At 39.7% G+C, this 13,467-nt stretch overlaps 1 protein-coding gene across 5 annotated transcripts in view; it reads right to left on the reverse strand.

Moving 5' to 3' along the window:
- The window catches only part of TSHZ2 (teashirt zinc finger homeobox 2), a 221,522-nt gene that overhangs the window by 145,982 nt on the left and 62,073 nt on the right, over window positions 1-13,467 (reverse strand). The window lies entirely within an intron of this gene.

The raw sequence follows: 13,467 nt of genomic DNA on the forward strand, positions 1-13,467 counted from the left end.
TTTTTACTTTGTTACAGGGTGTAATTTACACTTTTTCTCTAATGGCTTACATACTGAAAATGATATACTAATGCAATTTTTCAAATTTAGTTACCTTTTTGTGTTCTAAAATTATATGCTCTCTCTTTTCCCTGTTTGTCACTTTTCAGATTCCATTTAATTCCATGTTCATAGAGTTTCATAATTTATCTACTTGTCATAAAAGTTTTCTAAACTTTTAAAAATACAAAATACTCCCTATAAACTCTGACAAAAACACTTCCAGTTCAACTTTCAGAAATTTTTCAATTTTGTTTTGAACTATTACCATACATTTTGTTGTTGCTGTGAGATTTTTCATACAGTGACATCAAGCAAAGGAAGGAAAAAATGATCAGAGAAGAGATTCACTCAAACCATTTATATTAACCTGTCACTTCACTTATAGATTTATATTCCTGCTTATCCTACATAGAAGGATAGGAGGATAAATATAAGAAAGTGCTGTATAGCTATGTCTTAGCACAGGATGGGAAATGAATTTTTGACCCTACGAGAACTTCCAAGATTTTACAACTTTCCTTATCCCAATCCATGAAGAAAAGTTTATGTCATAGGCTAAAGAGAGAAGAATGGAAAATAATAATAATAAAAAGGTAATCTTAACCAAAGTAGTTAGTATTGATAATTTAAAATCTTCTTCTGCTGGTGCTGATGTTTTCACATGTTCATTTGTTTATTTTGTAGTTTTTCTTCCAGTTAGCTTGAACTTTGACACCAAGAGCTGTTCCAACTTAAGTAATGTGAAAACATGCTATCAATAGGATCTGTCTTTAAAATTTTCAAAATGGTATTTCTCTAACCAATTTCTCTAACCAATTTCCTCATGCAAATAAATTATGTTTTAATGCAGTTTTCGACCAATGAAAATGTAGTGCACAAAATCTAGATCATATTTACTGTGCCTCTCTATTTCTCCCATTTCTCTCTGTTTCAAACACCATTTGAGTCCCCATCATGACACCAAAAAAGTAACAGGAATTGCTCGGATGCTGACTCCTTACTAGGAAACCTTCTGGGGCAGGGATCTGTGAGTGGATAAGGGCTTCTCCCTCTGTCCCCTCCTCTTCAGGGGACTGGAGGGCCTGAGACCATTGCATAGCAAAATGGTCCTTGGCATCCTATGTCCTCCTCCCTCCTCCACCTCGATGTGGCAAGAATTCCCTCATCTTGTACCTACTCACCTCCTGGGATCCCCCAAGCCCCAGTAACCCCCTCACACTGCAGACAGGGTGAGCCCAATCTGGGAGAGCCGAGGAGCACCAGCCCCTGCCCATGCCCCTCGCTTCTGCCCCACTTCCAGGGGAGGTGAAGTGTGGAGAATGGGGCCAATGCTGATCGTGCAACCTGGTAAAGAGGAGCATGCAGCTCTTCTATTGGGATCTAATTATTTATTTTATTTTATTTTATTTTACTATTATTTTATTTTACTATTATTTTGTTCTGTTCTAGTCTATTCTATTTTTCCTAACTTCATGTGCTGTTTGACTCATGATGCAATCGCTGGGTCATGAGCATTGCTGCTGGACACAGAGGCACACGCAAACACAACCAGGCAGCCAAGTTGCACTCTATGTACCTCTTATGAGAAAAATCTAGAGAAAAAAAAAAAAAAAGATTAACTGCAGCATATACTAGAAATACAGGCGCAGACAAGTGAAATACAGGTTCTGACCATCTGCAGTTGTTAAAAGGCTCAATTCATATTGCATATGAGAAGAGGTGTTAGCCTCAGTTCACAGCCAAATTTTAATGTGGGTAATTCCCTGCATTCCCCTAAAAATTTCAATTTGACACACCGTTTTATTCCTTTTGGCATTGACTCTTGTATAACGTTGCTCTGCTCTGTTGAACAGTTGCCTTTTTCACCCTACACATGACTTTTCAGCAATAATGGACAATGTTATTGTCAGGTCCTAAAAATCCATCACCTGCATCTTTTATTGCTTTGCATAACTTTGTCTGGAGTCCAGCGGAGCTTTCATTTTTTTTCATATCTGTTATTCTTATCTTTCTGGCATCAAATTACAATTTCCCGGGACCTCTGTGGGTCTGGCCCCATTCCAAACAAGGCAGGAAGCTATACAATCTCTTTTAATATTCCATTTCCTTTTTATGTAACTGTAAACTTATACCCCAAAAATCCCAGAAAACTAAAGAGAGTTTAAATAACCTAAAGAGCTCGTAGGTAATTACTGGGACTAACAAAAGCACCGTAGAACTAGGAATCAAAATTCCTAAAAATTGCAACCCCAATTGTGAATGAAAATAGGCAGCAGTATTTTTCTGAAAACATGTATACAGGTCTAATGCAGTTGTAAAGAAGACATTTAAATGACTAGGGTATTTGCAACCCCAATGAAACTCTCATGGGGGAAGCTGTTGACAAATTAAAGCCGCTGTTGCTACGCTTACATTAGCTTTTGTGTCCTAAACACATCATTAGGTGGCATTTTGTGGTGTAAAACTCTTACCTGCTTAAAGACTGCCTTGAAATGGAAGACTCTTACATTAATACATAGTCTTTTGGAATAAATATATTAGTTGAAAACAGTTTTGTTTCTTCTCTCTGAATATTCTCATCTTATGAATAAATAATCTGTTGAAAATATTCACCAGATGATTACTATGGATACTTTAGTTTACTTTTGAGGAGGGTTTTTACTTTTTTTTTTTCATATCTTAAATATTTCAGATGCAGATATTTATGATTTTTTTCTCTTTATTTTTTTTTCCTCTCAGACAAGGGAAATCTTTTAAACCACATTCCAGGTGTCAGAACCTCTTATGCTGAATTTAGCTTTCTTTTTTGCAAAATGCTGCAATGTCATTTTTAAAAGAGCACATTATGGGCAATCCAACAGAAAGCTCTTGAAGGTCAGAGTAACTGATAGTCTTTTTTGGTCAAAACAGTATTCAACATATGAGGATTACCATGGGATTCAAAACAGGTATTTTGTCCCGCTCATAGTGTCCTGCTCACGGGCACTTCTGTGCATTGCAAAAAGGGACAGCATTTAGAAGACTCCCACTTTCACTAAGAAAAAACAAAAATCTTGAGTTTCCTAAGGAGCATGACACCTCACTCTTTCACTTAAATTGCATGCATCTTTTCTAAAATAACTGCAGCTAAAAAAAATCCAGTGATCTAGACATTGTCACATAGAGCCTTTAGGAAAAAAATAAATAAAATATATTTGAAATAATGTTTAAGATCCACTTTAAAATTCTCTTCCTCAAACACAAAGGAAAATTAAAGTTAAAGCTGAAAATCTGGCTGGAAACCATGTCCTTAAATCAACCTACCTCTCCTTAGCTTTGCAGGGAATCTCACACACTGTACGAATGCCATATGTGCCACAACACACAGGAATAATGGGGTGAGCTGAGGACAGTGTCACACCATACTGAGTTACTCTTAATTCAAAATTTCTTCCTTGCTTTTAAAAGGGTAGCTTAGATCCTTGCCAAAATTGCACTTTTTTTTTTTTTTTTAAACATACACAGTGAAAAAAAAATACAGCATGGAGAGCACACAACTTCTGGAGATAAAAACTGAAAGAGTTGCTGAAAGTGGGATGAATTCACCTCTTAAATATGTGTCAGCTGGATAAACCCTGAAAAATGTAAAGGGAGAAATGATAACCTGACAAGGAGCAACAGACTTAAACATAAGAAAGAGGCCCAGGTTTTTTAACTCCCCAGGCAAAACCAAAATCAAATCAGGATATGAATTCTAAGCTTCTCTGCCTCAAAATTGAATGGCAGTCAGCATTTAGGGATTGATTTTACTAGATACTAGCAGCAAAGTGGAAAATACAGATAGTCTTTGAAACACTTATGGTATATAGTGTTTTAATTACTCCTGTGCAGACTTCAGCAGTTTCAGTTTATGGGGCTCCATGCGAAGAAAAAGAAAAAGAAAAAAAGTGTTGTTTGATTGTTTCCATTCACTTGGTTTTTGCACCCTTTTTGCATTTCCCTTGACGTGTTTTTCAGTAGAGGTGAGCGGATATAAAACGCTGAGATCAGAGCCCTGCTCTTCAAACACCCTGAAAGTTCAGAGGAGGTCAGAGCTGCGAGGTGGCCCTTTGTAGGGGTGGGAACAAACTGCTCGGCTCGGTCCTGTTTCGAAGTGCAAGCAGATTCTGGGTCTGAGGCGTCACTTCAACCCAGATTCACTTTCTACATGAAGTCATAATTCTGCTCCAATTTACTGTTTGCACAGACAAGCTTCAGTCAAAACTTTGCCTAGATTTGAAGAAATGTTTGATACAATAGTTTCATCCAACTCTACTTTCAACTACTGATCTGAAAACCTGTTTCCTTCTGAATCTTGTCTCACATTTTTTAACTTGTGTCATTTGTTATTCAAGTTTCCTTCAAATTTAGTCTCATCTGAAGGCAAAATCAAGCTCTCTCTTTTCTTGGGAATGCATAGGTTATGTGACAAGATATACAAACAGTTTTGATCATCAGTAACATTTACTGCTACACAATATTGCAGTTTTAATTAGCAGTAAAGTGAAATGAAATTTGTTGTACTGTGATTGGAACATGGCTGTGTAAAAACTGGGAAGGGACGCTTGCATGGTACCTCATTTAATGGATGGTAGTTTTACATTTATTTATAGCAAGGGATTTTTTGGGGGGAAATACTTCAAACAAGAATTGACAGGAATATTTTCAAGTTTGTTTGACACATGGAGAGTAGCTTAACTTTTGTGTTGCATACCTTCTATGGGAAAATCTGATTTTTCTCTTACTGCTTATGAGCAGGATTTCTTCCTGCTTCATTGAGTTTCTTCCCTAAGATGTTCCTGCAAGGGCAGCCCTGTACAACTCCTGCTGAGCTGACTGCATGATCCCTCCTTAACTTGTAGTCAAAACAGCCTGGGGAAGCAAAGCTGACCTGGAGCAGATGAGCAATGGCTTCATGTCACCTTCTATCACCTTGGGGTCACAAAGGATGCTTCCCCTTGGAGGACAGCTGGAAGGACTCTTATTCACCCAGGTGCTGCAAGAGGGGGCTGCTCATCGCAATCAGCTCCAATTGCAAGGGAGAAAGGGGACCTATAAGGAGCCCTTATTGTTTGCTGCCTAAAAAATGCTCCCCAGGCTCACTTTTCCCACATATCCCCCTGCTTTCAGCCCTTCAAAATAGCTTTGTGTAGCCTGTAGCAAAAAATGCAGCACGCAAAGCACTGCAAAGTCTGTGGCCTGGTATATACCTGGGTATGTTGATGTGGATGGCATGGCCTGGCAGAAGTTCGGGAGCCTCTGCACTTGTACTCGAGGCTGTTGGCTGTGTAGTGCCTTGGAAATGCCCTGTGCCAAAAAAAATAAAATAAATTCCCTTCATCTAGGCTAACCTGCTGAGCACTATCGATCTGTGCCGATTTATTCAGAAGCCCACAGAACTGGTGCTAAATCAGGCTGATTTGGGCAGCAGTCTAGTAGAAATGACAATATCTACTATTATAGTAAAGGGAGGAAAAACAGTATTCATTTTGCCATAACCACTCCCTTTCTTTCCAGGCATAACCCAGCCTCAGTAAACAGGGCTTCTGTCATTTGGAGCACAAACTGCAAAGTGAAGAAGAGCATGTCCCGTGTAGACAGAGATGGGACTGAGTCTCATGATCCCTTTGTGCTGTAGTGCCTGAGCTGCATGAAGCAGAAGTCTCCCTGGCTGTGATGAAAGAGAAGAGGATACTCAGGGGACTCTGTGCTACAAATAAATGAGCTCACTCCCAGCTCACTTTCTTCTTGTAGTGAGCAAAAATCTGCAGAACGAAAGGCAAAGTCTGACTTGCAATCAATCTTCATTAAGAGACATATTCTTTCACTGCAGTTCTATAAACAGTATTTTTATGAATTAAAAATAACATCATGTTAATTACAGTTCTGCATTACCTTTTCTTGTTATGGCATGTTAGGCATACTCCCACTTTACAGAATGCCAATTACTCTTCACAATTTAGATTTCCTTCAGAGCCTCCACGAGATTACAGTTCCATCCTCAGCTAAAGGTACGGTCCTTTGAGATAATGGCACATCAGATATGCCCTCACACAGTTCTGTATCTCCTGTTTCCCAACCCATGCCATATTGTGCATGAGTTGAAATGGCACAATATTCCAAATCTGCCATCTCCTTCAGAGTGCCATCTTTGAAACTGTTCCAATTTTTTTTTCTCCAGCGACCTTTTGTTATATCAGGTTCAGAAAAAAACAGAAACTCTGTAGCCCTGGATTATGTTCCTCCTTTTTCAAATCTAGTTAAAGCCTCTGCACTGGAAATTCAGCCTCCTGGTCGCCCTTGTATGCTAACAGTTGGGGGAGTGTGTAATATGGATTCATGTTATACTGATACAAAGCAGCGTCTATGTCCTGTGATTGCATATTAGCAAATTAGTCTTCTGGGTCCTCACATCATCTTGGTATGTTGCCCATGAATTCCTACAACATACGGTGTTGAACCTCAGCCAAGACACACAACGTTAGGTACAGTTCAGTGCGAGTCCAATGACAACGCAATGTAGTCTGCAGCCTCTTGCACCACCAGCCCAGAGTCGGTTCGCACGGGGACCCTGAGGGGCAGAGCTAAGAACCCGACTATGCCACAGGTAGAGAAGGATCCCCAGGGTTTGTCTATGCCTGTGAGCCCAAATGATGAACTTACTTGGTGTTTAACTTGCCATGAATTAGGGGTAGTATAGAAGTACAGTCCAACGTGGGCTGTTACCACCTCGTGATGTAAATTGTTCTGAATGCTCCAGCACAAATAAGAAGGTTTATCCCAGGTTTCAGTATGTCTCATGCTGCATTTTTTAAATCTAAAGCTGACAAGAAAGCAATATTCCATCCTCTATACATTTATAATATCATGTCTGGAGCCAGGCTCTGCAGGAAGCATTATAAATTTGTTTTAACAGGACCCAGGTGACATTCTTGATACCCAGGTCCGCGGCTATGGAGGCCCATATCCTGATGCTAGGATTCAGTTTCCCAATGGAAGTTATGAAATCCACGTCTGCAAGCTCTGTTTTGGGCATCTAACCACAGAAATTGTTCCTAACAACAAGAATGAGATAGGATCAAGACATTACATGTCAGCATAAATTTCCTCCCCTTCTCCCCCACTCCACTGCACATTCAGATTTCACAAAACTTTGGTAGGAATTTCCATGACTCATTCAACAGCAACCCATCTTTCAGAAGGACTGCTTTATTTGCGGCACTTACTATAAAAGACTGAAAACTGGGATTTTTTTCTGTGGCTTAAAAGATGAATTCATCATTTCATGTATAATGCATTTGTATAGGTTCGCAGACTACTTACACGTAGGGGTGCAGCCCCATAGCAGTGTGTAGTGGACATAAACACAAATCTATTCAGCACATAATTGCATTTGCTGCAAACCTTTTTACACATGGAGTTTGAAGTGCAGAGGGACTGCAGTATATTGGTGCATAGAAATACAGGCAGTCTACTTCAATGAATTCCTAACTAGGTAGAATAAGCATGAATTAGAGCTACACAGGCTGTTTGCAAATAAATATAAATATTAAACAACACAGAGATAGACAGCCCTGTGAGCCCTTTCGGTAGAACAGCGATGAGTGCCATACAAGGACTTGTACAGATAGGTAAATGTGTTGAAAATGCCTAGACTTACAAAACTAGTTTAGGTTGAGAAACTGAAACTTGATGCAGAAAGAGCAAGGCATACAGGAACAAATAAGTAAATTTCACAGAAAGAAAGAGTGAAAGAAAAAATGAAAGAAAAAAAGAAAATTCCCCTACAGGTTTAGCTGATAATGTCAACAAGCATCATTCTTACTGCTCTCTCAGTATATGTCAAGTCCTCTATTGCTTCTAATCTGTTGTAAGCTATATTCTCCATAGACAGATATAACACCAGAGGAGAACATTAAGACCACCTATTCATATTTTTTTGACATCTGAAGTACAGTCAGACCTCAGTAGGACTTCAGCTTTGGCACAGAGTGAATCTGTGATCTTATCAAATATGCAATCCCACATAAAGCAACTGCTGAGCTGCACAAGAGTCACATAAATATTAAAACGTTCAGAACGGTTAACTCATCAAACACACTGCCTATCTGGACAGATGGACAGAAGGACTGAGGAATACATCATACAAAATCTTGAATTTAAACTGTGTGAAGGAAGTACTCTAAGAAATTAGACAAGCACGTACAAAAACCCACAGTCGCTACATATGTGGTCATCCCTGGCTTTTAATCAAGGAAGGTTTAAACCGAATTTCCCTAGAGTGTCATTCCTAAGAAGAACATGATAGAGGGGTATGTGTTAGGGTGCCGATCAGGGAGCCAATATATTTCAGAGCTGGTATAAGCCTGCAGCGATCCTATGGGGAAAAACACAGGCAGAGAGAAGATGTGTTATTTTGTAAACAACAAATGAAGGCTATCCAGAGATCAGGGACTGCAGTATTTTCCATCCTCCTGCCCTTGTGAAGCAGGTGGAGCCATCTTTCACCACAACTGAGAGATGTTCAGATGAGGCCCATTGCTAAACTGCTCAGAACACTTGAGGAGACAACGGTTAATGCAAGTTAACGTATTTATTTCATGGTATTTTATAGCTGCTTGTTACTAGAGGAACTTAGCATCTGACATAGACGTTATCTTCTCAAAAAGAGAGGATAATAAACGTTTTCCAGAGAGGAGACGGAGGGAACCAAGACACCTGCACCTGTGCTTCAGAGGTGCTGAACCCCCTTGCTCCCCCATCCCAGGGCAGTGCTCCCAGCAGCTCGGATAGGACATGCCAAAGGGCTTCCTCCTATACCGCTCCCGGAGCTGTTACATATCTTTCTCCATAAGTGCCCCCATGGTGTTCAGCACCGCTTGGAGATCTGAGCTTATTTTAAGGCTTTAGAGGGAGTAAATGACGAGTGCTTTGCCCCCCAGCCTCTTCCATTGCTGGCGCAGGCGCCAGTGCTGTGAAAAGATCGCGCCTCCCACATCTGCCCAGCTGTCTGCCCATCGCAAACCCTCGTGGAAAGGCCGTGGGCAACGCGTGCCCCGGGGAGCTCGGCTGTGGCTGACGTTGTGCCAGGGAGGCTGCGGAGAAGTGACAGCGGGGAGAAGCCTGGCAGTACCATCTAGTGGGTGCTGCCTCACACAGGCAGCCACTTCCAGGGAAGAAGGAAGAAAAGAGGACAGAGAGCAGAGAAATAAAACATTCTTTATCACTGTTCTTGACAGGTATTATATTGTACTATAGTGCCATTTGTTTAGTTACTGCTACAGCAAGTGCTGTGCAGAAATCTTATAAGCAGCCATATGGCACCTCTGAATGAAAGCCATTATGCTTTTATGAGTAACCCACACTGTCTCTGCGAGGGGAAAGAACCTCCGTTTTCACCAAATGTCATTTTCCTATTCTGAAAGGAAGAAAATATTTCTGACTTTCACTGAACTCCACAAACTCGAGCTGATTCTCCTCTCCTGACAGTGTTTATGCAGAGGCTGAACCCACTGGAGGTCTCAAAGACCCACCAGGTATCTCACTACTGACATTTTGCCGTTGCGATGCTCATGCTTTTCAGCTGCGCCATATTAAAAAACACTGTTTGGATCTAATATTATATTCTATAGTTATTAGTTCATTAACATTTTACAGTTTACCATCCCCTACATTTGACAGCAACTGTCCAGCCGTTCTTAGCGTTATTTTTAAAAAAGAGCAGCAGACCCTTGGAAATGGAAAGTGTGTTCTCTGAACAGGGTAAAAATAACAAGTCATTAAAAATTCCTGGTACCTGAATGAAATATCTGGGCTGCACCTCTTAAATTAACTCTGTGCTTTTGCTGTGTGGAGCAAAAGTTTTTCTGGTGGTTGGAAAAAAACCACTTTCTTCTACATCAATTTCTGTTTCCAACCGTGCCATATTGCATTAAAAGTGGTACATTATGTTCTGGGGATTTGGTTGTTAAATACTGAATAAGGGTCTGCAACTTGCTAGTTGGGAAGTCACAACCAAATAAATATGTGTTAAAAAAAGAGAAATATTTCTGCACTACATATAGAGAACTCAACTTCTCTTAAAACTGCATGTTTGTATGCCTAATTTGCATGTAAAATGATTGTGATTGCAGGCACAGTTGCAGAAAATGCATATGCAAATTAGGCATGTAAAGATGAAGGTATTTGTATGTGATAGCCATTAAATTTATAAGTCCCTTGTCCACTTTCGGTATCTGTATATAGATTATATGTATCTGGCTCTTTTTTTCTTTTTCTTAAATAAATCAACCTCATTTACCAAAAAAAAGAAAAGTCCTAAATAAAATAAAGCCTATATGGAGCCATGTTGTTAAAAGTAATCTAAATAATCTCACTTTACTGCTCCAGATAATTAACACTCTTCAGCAAGAACTTTCCTCTAAATATCAGTCTTCTTTTAGAGAGATTTGCCATTTTACTGCATTCATTATATACACCACACTAAAGTCAAGCCATGTACCAGAAATACTGCAGGGATCACGCAGAATGTAATTGCTCTAATGCTTTGCATATTTATGTTTGAGACCTTTTTATGAAGTGTTACTTTAAAAAAAGAAGGATCAGTTCATCTTTAAAAGGGAGTGATTGATTGCTGCCAGTCAGGCATTCCTTCATTCTTGGCTTCTCTCTTAGTCTCTGTAATAAGTTTTTCACGAACACCAGCCCGCTATTAAAGAACGGTATTCATCATAAGCCAAGCAGAGAGGAGGCAGACTTTGATGGGCACAATACCATATTTCAATCTACAGTGTCCTTTTTGTTAAACTTGATCTGCTGCCTCATTAGCGTTAGGGCAAAAATACACAAAGCCTTTTGTAAATATTAATCAGAAATGTACAAAACCCCTCTCCAGACTAAATTACTTATTATTGGGCTCTCTCCAGGTGATAATATCCAACTAAAAAATTCTGTTTGCCTAAATTGTGGAAGAAAAATACCTTTTTAGGTACATTTTATGTAGCACTCTTACAAGGATAAGTGTTTTAAGTAAATGCATTTTTTAACTCTTTTTTTTTTATTTATTTAACATCCATCCTTCATAGAGAGGAAATATACAGCCTTGCTGTACATTGTAGGCTGCAGCATTCATCTGAGCAGTATGAGGTTTAAATTCCTGATACCCAGGTTTATTTCTGGCACTGCTGATTAATATAAGAGTGCTTTTTCATGTTTTCCTGCTAAGCTGAAACTTTATAGATGTGAGGCTGTGACTTAAGACATACTGAATTAGCAACACATGCGTTTGGCTAGTAAATATGGCACTACAGAGGAGTTCACCTAATCACAGTCCAGATGGGTTCCAAAGCAGGACTTGGTCTTTTGCACTTTAGAAGGTCTCTGTCAGGGCAATAAAAGTCCAGGATTTTGTTGCTGTTGTTGATTCTTGGGGTTTTTAAAATTAACTTACAGCATTTGAGATGTTTTGAGCAAGGTGATCTTCCTTGCTGCTGGTGAAATCTAACAAAATGGATGTTCCTTGCACAAAATTTTCACTAACACAACAGCTTGAGCTTATGAAATCAATCTTTATATAATTACTGGTACAAGGCCAAAGCAGAAACATTGGGAAGCTTAGGTTCAAATCCTGTTCCGTTCAAGCATTCCCTTGAAGTCTGCAATGAACATAAAAAAAAAAAATCTGTAAAAACATCTGTAAAAACTGGATTAGTCACATAACTTCTAAAATCAAAGCTCAAAGGTCGCTATCTTCAGAGTCTCTTTGTTAGAGTAAACAATATAAATGCCATTAAAATCACTTTGCAGAAACAATTTCATAGCGATCATCGGGCCCAATTCTGCAAGCATTTCTTTGAGGAAACGTAGCTTCTTTAATGAAGCTATTCGTGCTGGCAAAGTTATTAGTTGTGCAAGTCTTTTCAGAATCAGCCCCGATTATAGATAATTTGTTGGAGCAAAAAGACTTTTGTGCTCTTTTTAGCAAAACCATTTCAGGCAGAACTCCTCTTAAAAGAAAGGACTGAGCAAGCATTTATGTTACATTAACAGCTGGACAATTTGTAAGTGAAATTAATGCTGGATTGGCATCTGCAGAGTTCCAATAACTACAGCCTATTTGGTTGTAAACTCAAGGAGACCTGACGCTCTTTTTGTTCATGTTTATACAACACCCAGCCCAGCCCAGCCCTCAGCAGGACCGGAGCCCCAGCAGTTACAGTCCTAGGGATATTAAAAACATTAAGACACCCACCACTAATTCTGCAGTAATGACTCCATATCACATCACAGCTTTCCACGTGAATTTGAGAGACTTTGCAAGGATTTGTCTGAAAAGTTTGGGGTAACAGTGCAGTCAAAATAAGCACACAAACACCTTGACAATAGATGTGGAATCAGATTTCTGAATTGTAGTTCTTGGTATTGGCTGACTTGTTTGCAGCAGTTATTTTGTGTACATTTTAACCCCCTGAGATTGCATTTGAATCATCTTAAGTGCTAGTCTGATAGGCTAGCAATAAGAGGCACCATTCACAAGTGTGTTAAACTACTGATAATAAACTGTATCCTTCCCCATCCAGCCAGCCAGACAAAGTCCCCAGAACCGGAGAGCTGGCAAAACACAGCAGAGTTATTTATTTTTCTTTTCCTCTACTGATACTGTTTTCACAACCTGACATAACCTGGCAAAATAATTCTAATTGTATTTTGGATTGATAGCAGCGTTTTTCTCAGGATGCACAACGCTTATGAAGAACAGTTTTGTTTCTCTGTTACAGCACAAGTGTTTTCTGTTGATGGCACGAAATAATGGGATATGTAGCACAGAGAAGTCAACGGTAAAATTATCTGCAACTTTACCTCCTGAAAGAAAACTGATGGCAAATGTGTGGGTCTCATTTTTGTATCATGTTACCGTGGATTAACCAAGATGATTCATTAGAAAGCAATCAAGAAGGCCACTGAGGAAGCCAGCAGTTCTGCTTGCAGATGACACTTTAGAAGGAGGAGACAGGCTTTTAACAGCACCCCAGAGAAACAACTGTACAAGGAACAAGGAAAGAGCTGGCTCGCCTGAAACAACTACATTCAGCCTTGACCCCTGGTTATAAGTGGAACTGAAATAAATGTTTCTTGAGGTTCAAAACCAGCCCTCTTTCTTCTTTTTAATCACATTTCTATATTTCATGAGTTAATCAAGGTTGGAGTAGAAGCAGGGAGCTGGCATGGGAAGGTTGGTACTCTCCAGAGCGAGACCCCATCGCAGTTCCTAATCCGGGAGCCTGGGAGTCAGCCAGAGATAACAGCAATCTGGCTGCTTAGCCAGGGCTTGGATAAGTGCTCAACCCAACCAGAGAGGCTTCCAAACATTCTTTTTCTCAAAACCTTCGGTTTTCTACCTGACAGATA

Source organism: Anser brachyrhynchus (assembly GCF_964034855.1).
Source record: "Anser brachyrhynchus genome assembly, chromosome: 16".
Classification (NCBI taxonomy): Eukaryota; Metazoa; Chordata; class Aves; order Anseriformes; family Anatidae; genus Anser; species Anser brachyrhynchus.